General features: G+C 28.6%; 2 long non-coding RNA genes across 2 annotated transcripts; one reads left to right on the top strand and one right to left on the bottom strand.

The window, feature by feature from the left end:
* Window positions 1-1,320: 1,320 nt before the first annotated feature.
* Window positions 1,321-3,580, bottom strand: LOC109607573 (uncharacterized). Its single transcript, XR_007548193.1, has 3 exons — window positions 3,441-3,580; window positions 3,017-3,134; window positions 1,321-1,472 (listed from the first exon to the last, which is right to left on the bottom strand). It is a non-coding gene; the product is annotated as an uncharacterized LOC109607573 (long non-coding RNA).
* Window positions 3,581-4,695: 1,115 nt separating this feature from the next.
* LOC109607297 (uncharacterized) lies at window positions 4,696-9,646 on the top strand. The gene is made up of 4 exons (XR_002192169.2): window positions 4,696-4,968; window positions 5,210-5,315; window positions 6,209-6,313; window positions 7,451-9,646. It is a non-coding gene; the product is annotated as an uncharacterized LOC109607297 (long non-coding RNA).
* The last annotated feature ends 4,022 nt before the right edge of the window (window positions 9,647-13,668 follow it).

Genomic DNA, 13,668 nt, shown 5'->3' with positions numbered 1-13,668 from the left:
ATTAAGATATCCTGTTTCACTAGTTGCTAATATATTGATAGGCAATGTCGAGCTTAAGAACTTAATATAATAAAAATGCCAAAGAAACATCCTTAGCTTTTTCACCAGGAAGACCACACACAGGAAGAATCACCTAGGAAATTATAGCGCGATTACAATGGGAAGTTCTACCTCAGCTTGTGTACTCACCAGACCTTGCCCCTTACCACCTGTTTTTGGCCTTGGATAACCACATGCGAAATCGGCGATTTGAAAATAGAGATAATTTGGAAAACGAGGTGAAAGAAACACTTCTTAAATTCCCAAAATCAAGATTTTTACAAAAATGGGATACATGATCTTGTGTCTAGATGGGAACGTGTAATATTTTCTGAGGATGATTATTTTTCAGAATAAATCTATGTTTAACCCATTTTTTGTGTTATTTCTTAAGCTTCAAAACCACACGAACTTTTTTGGTTGGCTGGTATTAAACCAAAAATACAACAATTATTCGGACCGAAGGAGACAACAAATGGGACTATGCTGTAGCAGGAAAAGCAAAAGCAATTACACTTTGTTTAGCAAAGAACGAAACAAAAATTAATTATGTGCGATCGGGTAGGGAATCATTGAAATGGATTGCTATAATTAAGCAAGAACTTTTACGCTAGAATAATAGGTCATACATTATTACTCCATGAGGAATTAACAACTCTATACTCAAACAACAATCTAATCTATCACCCCAGCATTAACGTTTCCGAAGCGAAATCGAAAAGAGGAAGTTTCGAAGTCAGTAATAAACATAGTAAATAGGATAAAAAAAGAGGTAAAATAACTACGTAAAAGGGAATAATGGGTGTCGTATGTTAAACCAAAAACATATTAAAAAGGACCTCCTGAATCGTTGTTGTCATAAAAGATAAATAAACCATAACAACTGTAACAGATAACCTTTAACAATTATATTTTAAACTAAATTCAACCTTTAGATACTTGTTATAAGTCTCAATTCATCAACTCCAATGTTCAAAAAGCAGCAGGTTATAAACCTTAGTTGAGACAATTTAACATGTACACAAGTGGATATATACTATTGAAGGAATTTGAAAATTGTATTGAGTAATTTGAGAATTTTAAGCTGAAAGAACTTTTTAAAAAATTTTTTACTTCAATTATTCCGTTTGAAATAAAAAAGTTGGACATATATTTTTTTGAGTGTAGTCTGTAGAAAAGGATATCAAAATGTGGTTTGTGGCAATTAACCTTTTAAAAAACTTGACCCCCGGAACAAAGTCTCCTCTAATTAATCTGGAAATTAAATATTAGGCTTAAAAATTAAAAATAATCAGTTAAACTGTATTTTTAAAAACACACAATCAGCAAAATAATGAGCAAAATCTGACCTTTTGGAGTTGCGTTTCTGATTCATTTCATTTGTCCTTGGATATTACAACTTGATGGAAAGCTTTTTAACTTCTTAGTCAATGCTAAAAGAAAAAATTAATATTAATTATTTATATAATAGATAAATTATGGCAAGATAAAATTTTAAAATTGTTTGGTTATATGTTCAATATCTTTATATGCATATATTATTCATTTATTAATCCAAATTTATTTCTACAATACAAATCTGGACGGTTGTAATTACGCTTCTTAAAACATACGATCAGTATAATAATAGACAAAATAAGTTAATAGTAAATGTGAAACTGACCTTTTATATTTGTGTTTCTAATTCATTTAATTTTCTCTCTTGTTAAAATTTCAAGTTACATTTAAATTAAAAAATATAGAATAACATAACTCATACACTAAATTATTGTGATAGGAAAATATTGTATATTTTAGAGGTTGTTATTCGGGTTTATTGGCCGTCATTTGTTGGAATTAGTTCCTGTAGATTGATACCAATTGTGATATTTAAAACGGAAAAAACACCTTGGTGATAACTGATCATATTTAAATAGCCAAATATAATTGCCCATCATACATATTTAAATTAAACACTTGCACAACAATTTTTAACAGTTAAAATTTGTAAGATAAACTTAAATACAATAATAACAATAATAATATATTATCCATATATTAAAGAAAATATATATTTTTACAATACAAAACTGAATGGTTGTAATTGTACTTTTAAAAACACACAACCAGCATGATACTAATCAAAATTAGTTTATAGTAAATGTGGGACTGATCTTTTATATTTACATTTCTGATTCATTTCATTTCCTTTCTTCATAAAATAACATGCCAGTTTAATTTTTTATTTGTCCTTAAGAAGTTGCAACTTGGAGAAAAGCTTTTTAGTTTTTTGGTTAAATGCTGAAAACATTATTCAATTTATTAAAATAATTTTATATAATAGTTAAGTTAAAAATATAATATAATTTATATTCTAACTTATTGTGAGTGACAAATATTGTAGATTGATACCAATTTTGACAACATTTAAAACAGAAAAGATATCTTGGAAGTAAATAGCCAAAAATAATTGTCCAGCATACATATTTATACTAAACACATATGTAACAATTTTGATTAGTTAAAGTTTGTAAGATATCTTTTAATACAAGATTAAATTTAAAATTTATTAGACTATATGCTCAGTATTTGCTTATCCACATATTAATGAAAATTTATATTTTTACAATACAATGGAAGGTGAGCATAAAATTTTGTAGACCGATACCAATAATGACAACATTTAAAACAAAAAAAACACCTTGGAGGTAACTTGTGATAACTGATCATATTTAAATAACCAAAAATAATTGCATATGTACTTATATTAAACACATACACAACATTTTTGAACAGTTCAAATTTGTAAAATAATTAATACAATAAGATAATAAAGATAATTTAAATTTTATATAGATATCCAACATTTACTTAACAATAAATTAATGAAAATTTATATTTTTACAATACAAAACTGAACAATTGTAATTGTGCTTTTAAAAACACACAATCGGTATGATACTATGCAAAATTTGTTCATAGTAAATGTGAGACTGACCTTATATATTTATATTTCTGATTCATTTCAATAATTTCTTCATAAAATGACATGCCAGTATAGTTTTTCATTTGTCCTTTCAACTTGATGGGGAGCTTTTTAGGTTCTTGGTAAAATGCTGAAAACAAAAAATTGATGTTATTAAATTTATTAAAATAATTTTATATATTAGTTAGATATAGATAGACTATATGGACATCATTTACTTATGTACATATTAATGAAAATTTATAATTTTACAACACAAAACTGAACAGTTGTGATTATACTAATTATACTTATAAAAACATTCAATCAGTATCATACAAAGCAAAATTAGTTTACAGTAAATGTGAGACTGACTATATTTACGTTTCTGATTTTTTTCATTTTCTTTCTTCATAAAAATTCATGCCACTTTAATTCCTCATTTGTTCTTACTTACAACTAGTAGAAAGTTTCTTCGTTTCTTTCATCGACGCTATAATTAAATATTCAGTATTGTTATTTAATATAATAATATTGTTGTCATCAAAAACATCTTAGTTTATACACATGATTTATTATGAATAACGCCATTTTATATCTTACCTGATGAGCACGCCACCGTATGACATCGAAGTATTGGTGGTTGCAAACTGAATGGACAATAATATTGTTAACAATATAATTTTAATCATTCTACAAAGTTTAAAAATTACTTAAATTTTGCAATTTTGTATAATTTATATAGTAACCTATATTGTGAGAGGAAAATATTGTACATTGCCAATTATGACGACATTCGATACAAAAAAGATGTCTTGAGAGTAATTTGTGATAACTGATATTATTTAAATATCTAAAACTTGCTAATATTTCAGAATCCGCTACTATAAGCGCATTCGTCAATTTGATTTGAAATCATGTCTTTAAATTTTATACCGCCTAGTTGCCAGATTTCAGTTTTAATAAAATATGTAGAGAAAAATGTTAAAAAAAAACTATATGCAACTTATTTTGTTTTTCATGTATAACTTTTGCCATTTAGGTGGTTGCATTCTAGAAAAGATAAAATTTGGCCACTTTTACTTTATTAATTAATTTTTTATTTACTCTACATTTCCTTGATAGTTTAATATTTAATTAAAATTTCACTATTAAATTAATTTAGAGAATATTTAATAATTAGGTAAATTTATAAAGGGGAATAACTAATAAATTGGAAATAAGTTAAAAAAGAATAAAAATACATGTTTAAATTAAATACAATACGATTATCTATGAAATTAATTAAGATTGTACATACCAAAAAATAATGGTAATAATAAAAATGTAATGTAATGTAAGTAAAATAACTTAAAAAATGACTAGCAATAAATTAAATATTATCTTACCAAAAAAATAAAAATATATATGTTTTAAAAATGAAAATACCAATAAATTAAGAATGTAATTACCAAAAGAATAAGAATTATACATTCTTTTTAGAAACACCACGGAAATATAACCTGTAATGTAAAATATTTTAATGAATGAGAAGTAATCATTAAATTAGAAGAAACAATGTACTTACTTAAAAAAAAAAATAAAAAAAAGTTAATACACTATTTTAAGAGTAACTCAGTCACAAGAACAGAAAACTTTTACAATGAACAATTTGAATATTTTCACCGTTACAAAGCGACAACACTGCACTGTGTAAAATGTGTAGTCAAACAAGAAAATGTTTACTAAATATGGCAAGATTGTGTGCAATATTCTTCTGAATAAATAAAGGGTAGACGACAGACCAGTTCAGTGTAACAAAAATCAATAAGTAACTACTTGGTAAAAATAGTTTAATTGTGACACCAGATGAAATACGTTCAGCCTTTGGAAGATTCGTGAAATGTGTAATATACGTACAGATAAATTTTTTGATCCATGGCCAGTAAATAAAAATGCTGGCCATTGGTCATTTAATAATTGATAACATGTACTTCATTATCCAGGTTGGTAAAATCTAAAATTAATTTACTGTATGATTTACAAATTTGTAACAAGATAATTTTTGTAGATTGATTTAAAGGTTGGTTAATTATTATTTACTTTTCCATATTGTGATTTATTTATTACATGCTGTGTAAAACATCACAAATATAACTAAAAAATCAAATTGATTTACTTACATTTTTATTTTTAGGGTTGTCAAATAGATTTATTCCTCTTATATTGCTAATTTTTATGTTTTAGATGTCAATATCTGAGAAACCTAGGACCAATCAATGTAATTGTTTTTCAATATTCAAATGAGACAGGAGCCAAAATATTTGATGAGTAACTTCACAGGATATTTGAAGTAAGTTATATAAAACTATTTCAAAGTATAATACTTAATAATTCACATTAATCTATTCTTACACTATGATATGATATATTGGTGTTGTACGATAACATGTATGTGTCTCAACAAGCTATAAGAATGTATTGCCGTGAACTGAGTGGTAAAATTTATTTCCTACTTATTATAAGTGAACTAGTTAAAATAAAATCTTAAATAAATATACTTTTCCAAATTGGTTATAGTTTTTAAATATTTGTTTACTCTTATATATGAAAAAGAACTATATTACATCATTATCAGAAAGGTTTTACAAATATTTTGTTTTAGTTCTTACAATTAGTTGAATCATGATATTACAAATGACTAATTTTATTTGTTTATACAAAATATTAACCGTACACTTCCTTTTTCGTTTCTAGATGAAAAATGGCAATGTTTCAAATGATTAGATATATATCTTGTATAATTAGACTTGCAAAAAAGATATTAGTTTAAGATTTAGTGTAAAGTCTATATTGTAACATTGTTATTTTGTTTATTCCAAACCATTTAAATTTTCAAAAAATGTTTATAAAAATTTACTCTATTAAAGCAAATAAACGTTTTTGTATACTGTAGTAAGATTTAAAACACTTAAACATTTATTGAAATATAAAAATGGGGATTGTTACTACGTTTGTTTAATAAAATTGCAAAATGTGAATGATTTTTAAAAAAAACTTCTAATTTAAATATTACATTTAAATATTCTTGGTGTTTCAGGCTAAAGAGAAAATTACTAAATTATTTTAGTTTAATAAAAATCTCTTAATTTAAAAATAAAAAAAATCAAATTATATTCAACATTACATCTCTGTTTTTTGATTTTTGAAATAGATTTGATCTATTTTATTCTTATTATATTTTAGGTGGCAATAATTGACAAAATAAGCTGATGCTTACATTTAGGATTCCTTAGAACCTCTCCAATTGTGTTTATCCGTATTCAAATGAGTCTGAAATTAAAATATTAGGTCAGTATAAATTCATCTTACAACATGTGGAGTTATTGATTGAGATGTAGCTTACAATAACCATCAAAATAGACTATATGAAATAAAAGTGAAATATTGTATTCAATCAATAATTCTCATTAATCTGCTCTTGAGGTGCAATGTATTAAACTTGTGTTTAGTGCCAACATTACACTAGATCCATAATAATTTTTGTGAGTACTTCGAGAGGTTATTGTCTTAGTTTATGCAGTGTGTAACTACTATAAACAATTTATATCAATTTATTGCTGTGAACTGGGTGTTATATTATTTCATATTTATTTTTGACATATATAAATTATATCTAAAAAGTAGTACCATACTTTTCAAGACAATTTAGTGATTTAATTCTTTTCTTTATTGAAAAATATATAAAAATAAATTAAAATTGGTCTTTTATGTTACTTTAAGCATGCTTTCATGAATATTTGTTATTTTCATTAAGTACCAGGTAGTCTAGATATTTTTTAATAATTTTTGACTAATATATTTTAATTAATTCATATATATTTCAATATTAATAACTTAATTGTTGTGTCTTTATCATACAGGGTGTAAAAAATAGCATTAATGTGTTAGAACTAATTCGTCCATGGCAAACTAAATAAGTTGAAAGTAATTTAAGTTGCCATTTTAAGAAGACATACTTGGTTATGAACACACAAAATAATTATTCTAATTCACTTAGTACTTCAAAAGTTAGTTATGTATCTGAATCCAGAAGATTAACCACATATTCTGGGAAATTCTATAAAACTAATAAAATCTAATAGTAGTCACGTGTAAATCACGAGAATCAAATTAAAATAATTTAAATTATTTTACTATTATTTTGTGATTTCTACGTATAAGATGAGTGAAAACCCATAAAAAATTTTCTAAAAGTTTTCAATAAGTTTGGTAGTTTAAAATTAAACTGGAAAATTAAATGATTATACTAGAAACTAAAAGACAGTTAATGACACCAAATTCCAAAAGAGACAAAATTATTAAACAAAATATTCAGTGAGGACCAAAACATCTCCCACAATAAACAAATGTGAAATATTGACTGGATTTGGATAATTTGATTTTTCAATACAATATATTATTTAATTATTATTTGGTTTGTTTCAGGTGTGGTGTGACATGACAGTCTTATCTTCAGTTAACTGAAGAATTTTTGTACAATAACACACCATAAAAAGTTTGCATACACTTACTTATTGCCTCAACAAGTGGATATCATACTAGAATGGTTAGGGTAGCAATTGAGATCTACAAACACAGAAATAAAATCATCTGAACGGAAAAGAAGAAATTATAAAACTTTATTAAATTTGGACACCATTTTTTAAAAACATGCTAAGCAGATAAGAAGTTGTCAGTCAGAGAATATGGAAGATGGTATTTATTCAAATTGAGTGAAATACAATAGATGAATCAACATAAATAAGATGTAACTTACTACTTCTGAGTTCTTGAGCTTCGATAATATAATAATTCCATTGAACGTCGACCTATAAACCCGAACAAACAGGCATTCAGTAAAAATATGGTTTATGTTGTCATTTTCTAATAATTACTTGTTTAGTATACATGTAAGTTACTATTGTAATTTCTTGAGACAGACAGTAACTTAACATTTGTATATTTTAGAACGTTATTCTTATGTTTAAATTTGTACAATATTTTCCACTAGGATCGTTATGATTTCAATATGTATATGTAAGTTTTGTTTTTTAAATCATAAATCGTAAAATTTGCAACAGTATCAATTTAAGGTTTATAACTTGCTGCTCCACAAACATTGGAGTATGTTATTACTGGGTGCATTAATATACGTGCAATGATTTTTGGTTTCAGTTTATTCAAACAGTTATAGCATTTCCTTCATATTTCAAAATTGGCAAATGAATTGATATTAAACTATTGATGTTCACTGCAGGTATGTCGCCACTTCCTAAATGACGTTCATTGAACATATATTTAGGCAATTTGTTTCATGAAAACAAACATTGTCGTTAGTTATAACGCTTGCTACGTTCTTGTTGCTCAGTCTGGATGGACTTCTTCAGTTCTTTGAAACTTACCTAATAAATTGATATTTCTGAATTGTTTCTGACAAATGAAGATTGCCGTCATTTTCTAAATTGTATTCATTTCTCAGTCGTTTCCCTTCGATATACATTATATTTTGAAATTCTTCTGGACATAAACTTCATTTCGTTCGTTTCATGGAAACTGCCATGCAAAGACATGACAAGTTCCCAACATTGCTACATATTCTGTATGAGAAAATCCTTATTATCACAATTGTGAGAAGCATCCACAAAACACTTAACAGTTAGATTTTCACTTCTCTTACACACAAGACCTTGCTCCATTGTCCCAACAATGCATCTCATGACTCTCTTTCAAGCAGCCCAATGCACTTCCCCGTAACATTTCTTATACTGACTCAGTTTGCACACATTAGGACGGGTTGATATTGCAAAATACATTAGAGAACCAATAAATCTCTGATGTGGAATACTATCATCTTTAGTTTCATACTTTGGTCTTTACAAACACACAAGGATCACATATCCCATTATTCCTATTAGAGCAGTATTCAGAGAGTCTTAATAGTATTAAAATCTGCTTCCATAGCGGTACTTGTTGTTGCTACACCCATTTCTTCATGTTCCAGTAATTGTATTTTCTGATCCTGTGACAAGCGTTTGATAAGATGAGTTTTTAATTTATTGTACTTATATTCAGGTAGCGGTGTGACGATGATGTCCGCCATTTATGCTGCATATTTGCTATCAAGCTTTACGATGTGCGTTACGCTTTTGAATTTGTACAGAAGCTGACGTTTTAGGGAGCCGGGGTGTCATCTTCTTACATTTGTACAATAATTAGTTCTGGCGTTCTCCCAGGTCTGCAAGGAGTGTGCTGGCAAAACCTGAGAGTTGCGTTCATCTCCGTTGTCCCGCTCTTGAACAATGAACCACAAAAATTATATTAAATAATATAATATTTAATTATATTCTTCGCCACAATTGATATTTTCTAAATGATTAGTCAAAATATCGAGTTTTGGTTATCTTATACAGTCGATATGTCTTAATAAATCAGGTTTAAGGAAACTTCGTTGGACTGAGACCAGCAACGTTTCTGTTAAACTATACAGTAAGTGAATCCTTGTTTCTGATGACTATGTATTGTGTATGTTAAAATAATTTAAAATAAATTTCAATAAATACAGAGAGGCTTTGGCATCCTGAAAAATAATAATTGTACTAGTCATGCATTGTTCTCTCACAACTTTCTTTTTGCCCTCATCCACATATTTTCGATGTTTTGAGTATGGATGGTGGCATCATCAGGATCCACAAAATTTCTCTCATGAATGATTATATCATGAATGTAGATCCCATCCCTAATTGTATCTACCCCATTGTATGCTCTCCACCCATCTGATATTATATGGGATCCGGGTAAAATATACCTATTAAATCATGATACTTTTAATTTTAAAAAGGAAACTATATATAAAAAGAACTCAAAAGGTATTCTGCAAAATAATGAAACATAATTCTTAATATCTTAATACTATTAACGTGGTACCTGTCATCCTTCTGTTCTATCCTCCTATTTGTTTAAAACATCACTTACCATAAATTGTTTTGTTTTGTCTAAAAATAGTAACTACAGTGCAATTTTCCTTATAAATCGAGAAAGTTCAATGGAAAGTCTGCGATTTATTTGGAAATGAGCATACATTCATCAATTTTAAGCTATTTAGAAAGCCCTAATCAGAAATACATTCAAACCTCTGAATCACTTCATGGAAGGTTGTAGTTGTCCTATCTGGAACTTCAACAAGGAAGCATTTCCCTGTCCCTCTTTCAATTCCTCCAAATACCAATTTTCCCTCAGTCCACCGACCTCTATTATATTTGCTGTGGAAAAACTTAGATTCATCAATCTCCACCGTTTTGGGCTCGAGTGTTTCCTCATCAAAACCCCCAATAACATCCGGATTGTTTATGAGGTCCACCTCACAAATTTCCCGACAAAACGAACACCAGTCCACTGTCGTGTGGGTGGAATTTGATCCAAGGTGAGCCTTTCTGTGGCATTTCTTTGCTCCAACAATAAATGATAATCATCGATTGCAGCAAACTAAGTTTGCTATTAGCAAAAAAAGAGCCATGCCTAAATAACAATTATTAATAATTTACAATAAGATTCAGTAAAAAAAATCCAGTTTCAATCGGCATTTCCACCGAAACCCGTCTATTCCACCTGAATATTTATTAAGAGACACAGGAATGTCACACATATCGCAAGTGAACTAGTTTTTTATTATACCTCTTCTAGCCAACCACTCCATCATTTCTTTTTTTGATTCGGGGAAATCTCTTAATCTATGATCTTCAATTTTAATATCCTTAATAGTGAGGACTTCGTCAACAATTTCTGCTGGCGCCATTATTATTCAAATCCTTAAAAAAACTAAACAATTTTGTTTCAAAATTATTATTATTCATAGCTGATATTATAATTAAAATAAAAATATGAATACCTAAAAATACTAAACTAAAAATATAGCACAATCTGGAATAGTTGAAATAAGATTAATAATATAATATACAATTAAATTAATTTTTTACTTACCAACAAATTTAATATAATACCAAATCAAACACAATAAAAATTATCTATAAATCAAACTAACATTAAATTAATCAAAATCAAATTAATAAACACGAAGATAATACTACACAAAAGGATAGACACGAACACAAGTTAGAAATAAAATATGGAATTCAAATATAAAAATTCACAGCGGCAACGTTGAGTCCAACGAGTCCAGGTGATACCAACTTAGAAATAATATATAAAGATTTAGTGACAATTTGGAAATATCTAACACCCCTAAATTTAACACAATCTTTATAAACAAAATCTAACGATCCTTTAGTCCTAAGCCACGGACAGTATTTTCTAATTTTAACCCTGATAACGGTTTTGTAAGTGTCAACTGTCATTTCTTTTGTCGGTAGAAATTTAATGTTAATCGCATAAGCTATTATCGCTTGTCGAATAAAATGATGCTTAATGTCCACATGTTTGGTTCGAGAGTGAAAAACGGGATTTTCGACCAGTTTTCCAGCGGATTGATTGTCATTGAAAACTGTAATATTCGACAACACGTCGATTCCAAGTTCCTTTACAAAATTTGCCAAATGAATAGCCTGTCTGCAACTGCGCCTGAAAGGCTTACATATTCGGCTTCGGTAGAGGAAGGAGCCACGATTCTCTGTTTACGTGAAGCCCAAGATATTGCAGCCCCACATAACGAAAAGACATGTCAGGAGTAGGACTTTCTATCGAAGGAACAGCTTCCCCAGTCAGCGTCGGCATATCCGAGGATTCCTTCTTCGCAGTCTTTCATATAAACCAATCGGTTTATTGGGTCCTTTAAATACTTCAAAATCCTTTTGGCGAACTGCCAGTGGGCTTCGCCATAATAATTGTTAAATTGGCTCAACATTACCACTGCATAGGTAATCTAGGGGCGTGCCCCGATGGCATTGTACATCAGCGCTCCAATGAGCCCTCGGAAAGGATAACAGTTCATGAATCCACGGTGGCATTTGTTTACAAGCAGTTTTTACAATTAGATGAGAAGGGCAAGAAAATTTAGTTGCATTGGGACAAGCCTTACTAAGTCGTTTAAAAAATGAATTTTTGCTTCCAGTCATCACAGAGGCATTATCAGAAGACAGTGAGGAGATATTGAAAAAAAATCGTCTAGTGAAATCCCTCTTCTTGGTGTATATGAAAAGCCAAAGTAATAAATCCGGATTTATGTATACTATCCAGTCGTTAAGTATAATATCTACTCAATTTAGTCAAAGTGATAAATGACATAGAATTAATCACATTAACCAGATATTTTATACACTATCTTGGAGGACTTGGATAAAGTAATAAAACAAGTATAGGTGAAGATTATAAATTTTTATTTCAATGTAACTTAAGCATAACTTATAGATTAAAAGCTCACTAGCCATCACACAAAATAAAAAAAAAACAACACAGATCAATATGAGTATTTGGTATCACAGTTTAACGATTTTTTGTACATTCTCGGATGGAAACTTCGTTTTGAGGAACAATATCAAGTGTAAAAAATGTTTCATTGCAGACAGTGAACTTATTCCTAGAGTAAAGTTGATTTACAATCCTAGTTAGTGCCTAACTTACACATTCCCCCTGTCTCCTGAGAAATTATAATAGCTATTATGTTTCTATCATCGGTTTTGGCAATGTCTACATCAGGAATTTTTAGCACTTCGTTATCACCAGTATGATCAGCGGGATATTTTACCAAAGATAAATCTAACATTTTATTTCTGATTTTTCCAATCTCTTCTTTCTTTTTATGGAAAACAATAACTGTTTCTTCAGTATTTTGCGTTATATTTGACGGATCTGTAGTATCTCCATATTTTTGGGTGTTTCTATCAAGTTTTCCGATTAGGCTATCTGGATTTTCATGTTGCCAAGCAGTGTTTAAATTTGTGGTTTCTCTTTCTATTCTTTCTTTTTCATTATTCTCACAGTTCTATGGTAGGTGGAATGTCGACTTCAGTCCATTGATGTATAATTTCTTTTTCATAATCATTTTCATTTTCATCATCGCTAATTGGTAGTGGAAAAACTCGGGTCCTTCTCATAGGTCGTATAGAACTATCACTATCATTATAGTCAATATCACTAACATTATTATCAATACAAACTCTCTTTCATCGCAATCAACGTCAGACAAATCGTCTGCATAAATATCTTCATTTTCGCGTGAAACCATATTGAAGGATTTCAGAATTTATTGTAAGTAAAATTTGAACAACCGAACAGCTTCAAACCACAAAACATACTAAATACAAATGTGAAATGACGCATGGATTGCTCAATGTGGTTGCAAACCCTACTAATACGACTACCGCCTTTAAGCTACAATCGAGAGAAATAATGGTAGACAAATTCACCACATTATATGACTTGTTTCAAACTTTACAACAATAAAAATAGTTGTTATTTGTATCTTTCTTAATGCAATATCCTACTTCTTTGAGCCAATGGTCATTGAATTTAACGAACTTTTTATTTGAACTAACTTCTGCGATAATTCTACTAAAAATGTACAAAAGCTTCAATACTCGGTGGAACAAAAAAAAAAATAGAAAGGCAGAACAAATAACGATATTGTGTTTGTAATAATACTCAAATACAGCAGAGTATAAAAACTGATTTTAACAGTGATTTTGCCTTATTTAAAGATTCCGACAATAATA

The sequence above is a fragment of the Aethina tumida genome, chromosome 5 (assembly GCF_024364675.1).
Source record: "Aethina tumida isolate Nest 87 chromosome 5, icAetTumi1.1, whole genome shotgun sequence".
NCBI classification, from domain to species: domain Eukaryota; kingdom Metazoa; phylum Arthropoda; class Insecta; order Coleoptera; family Nitidulidae; genus Aethina; species Aethina tumida.
This window is presented reverse-complemented; position numbering and strand designations above follow the sequence as displayed.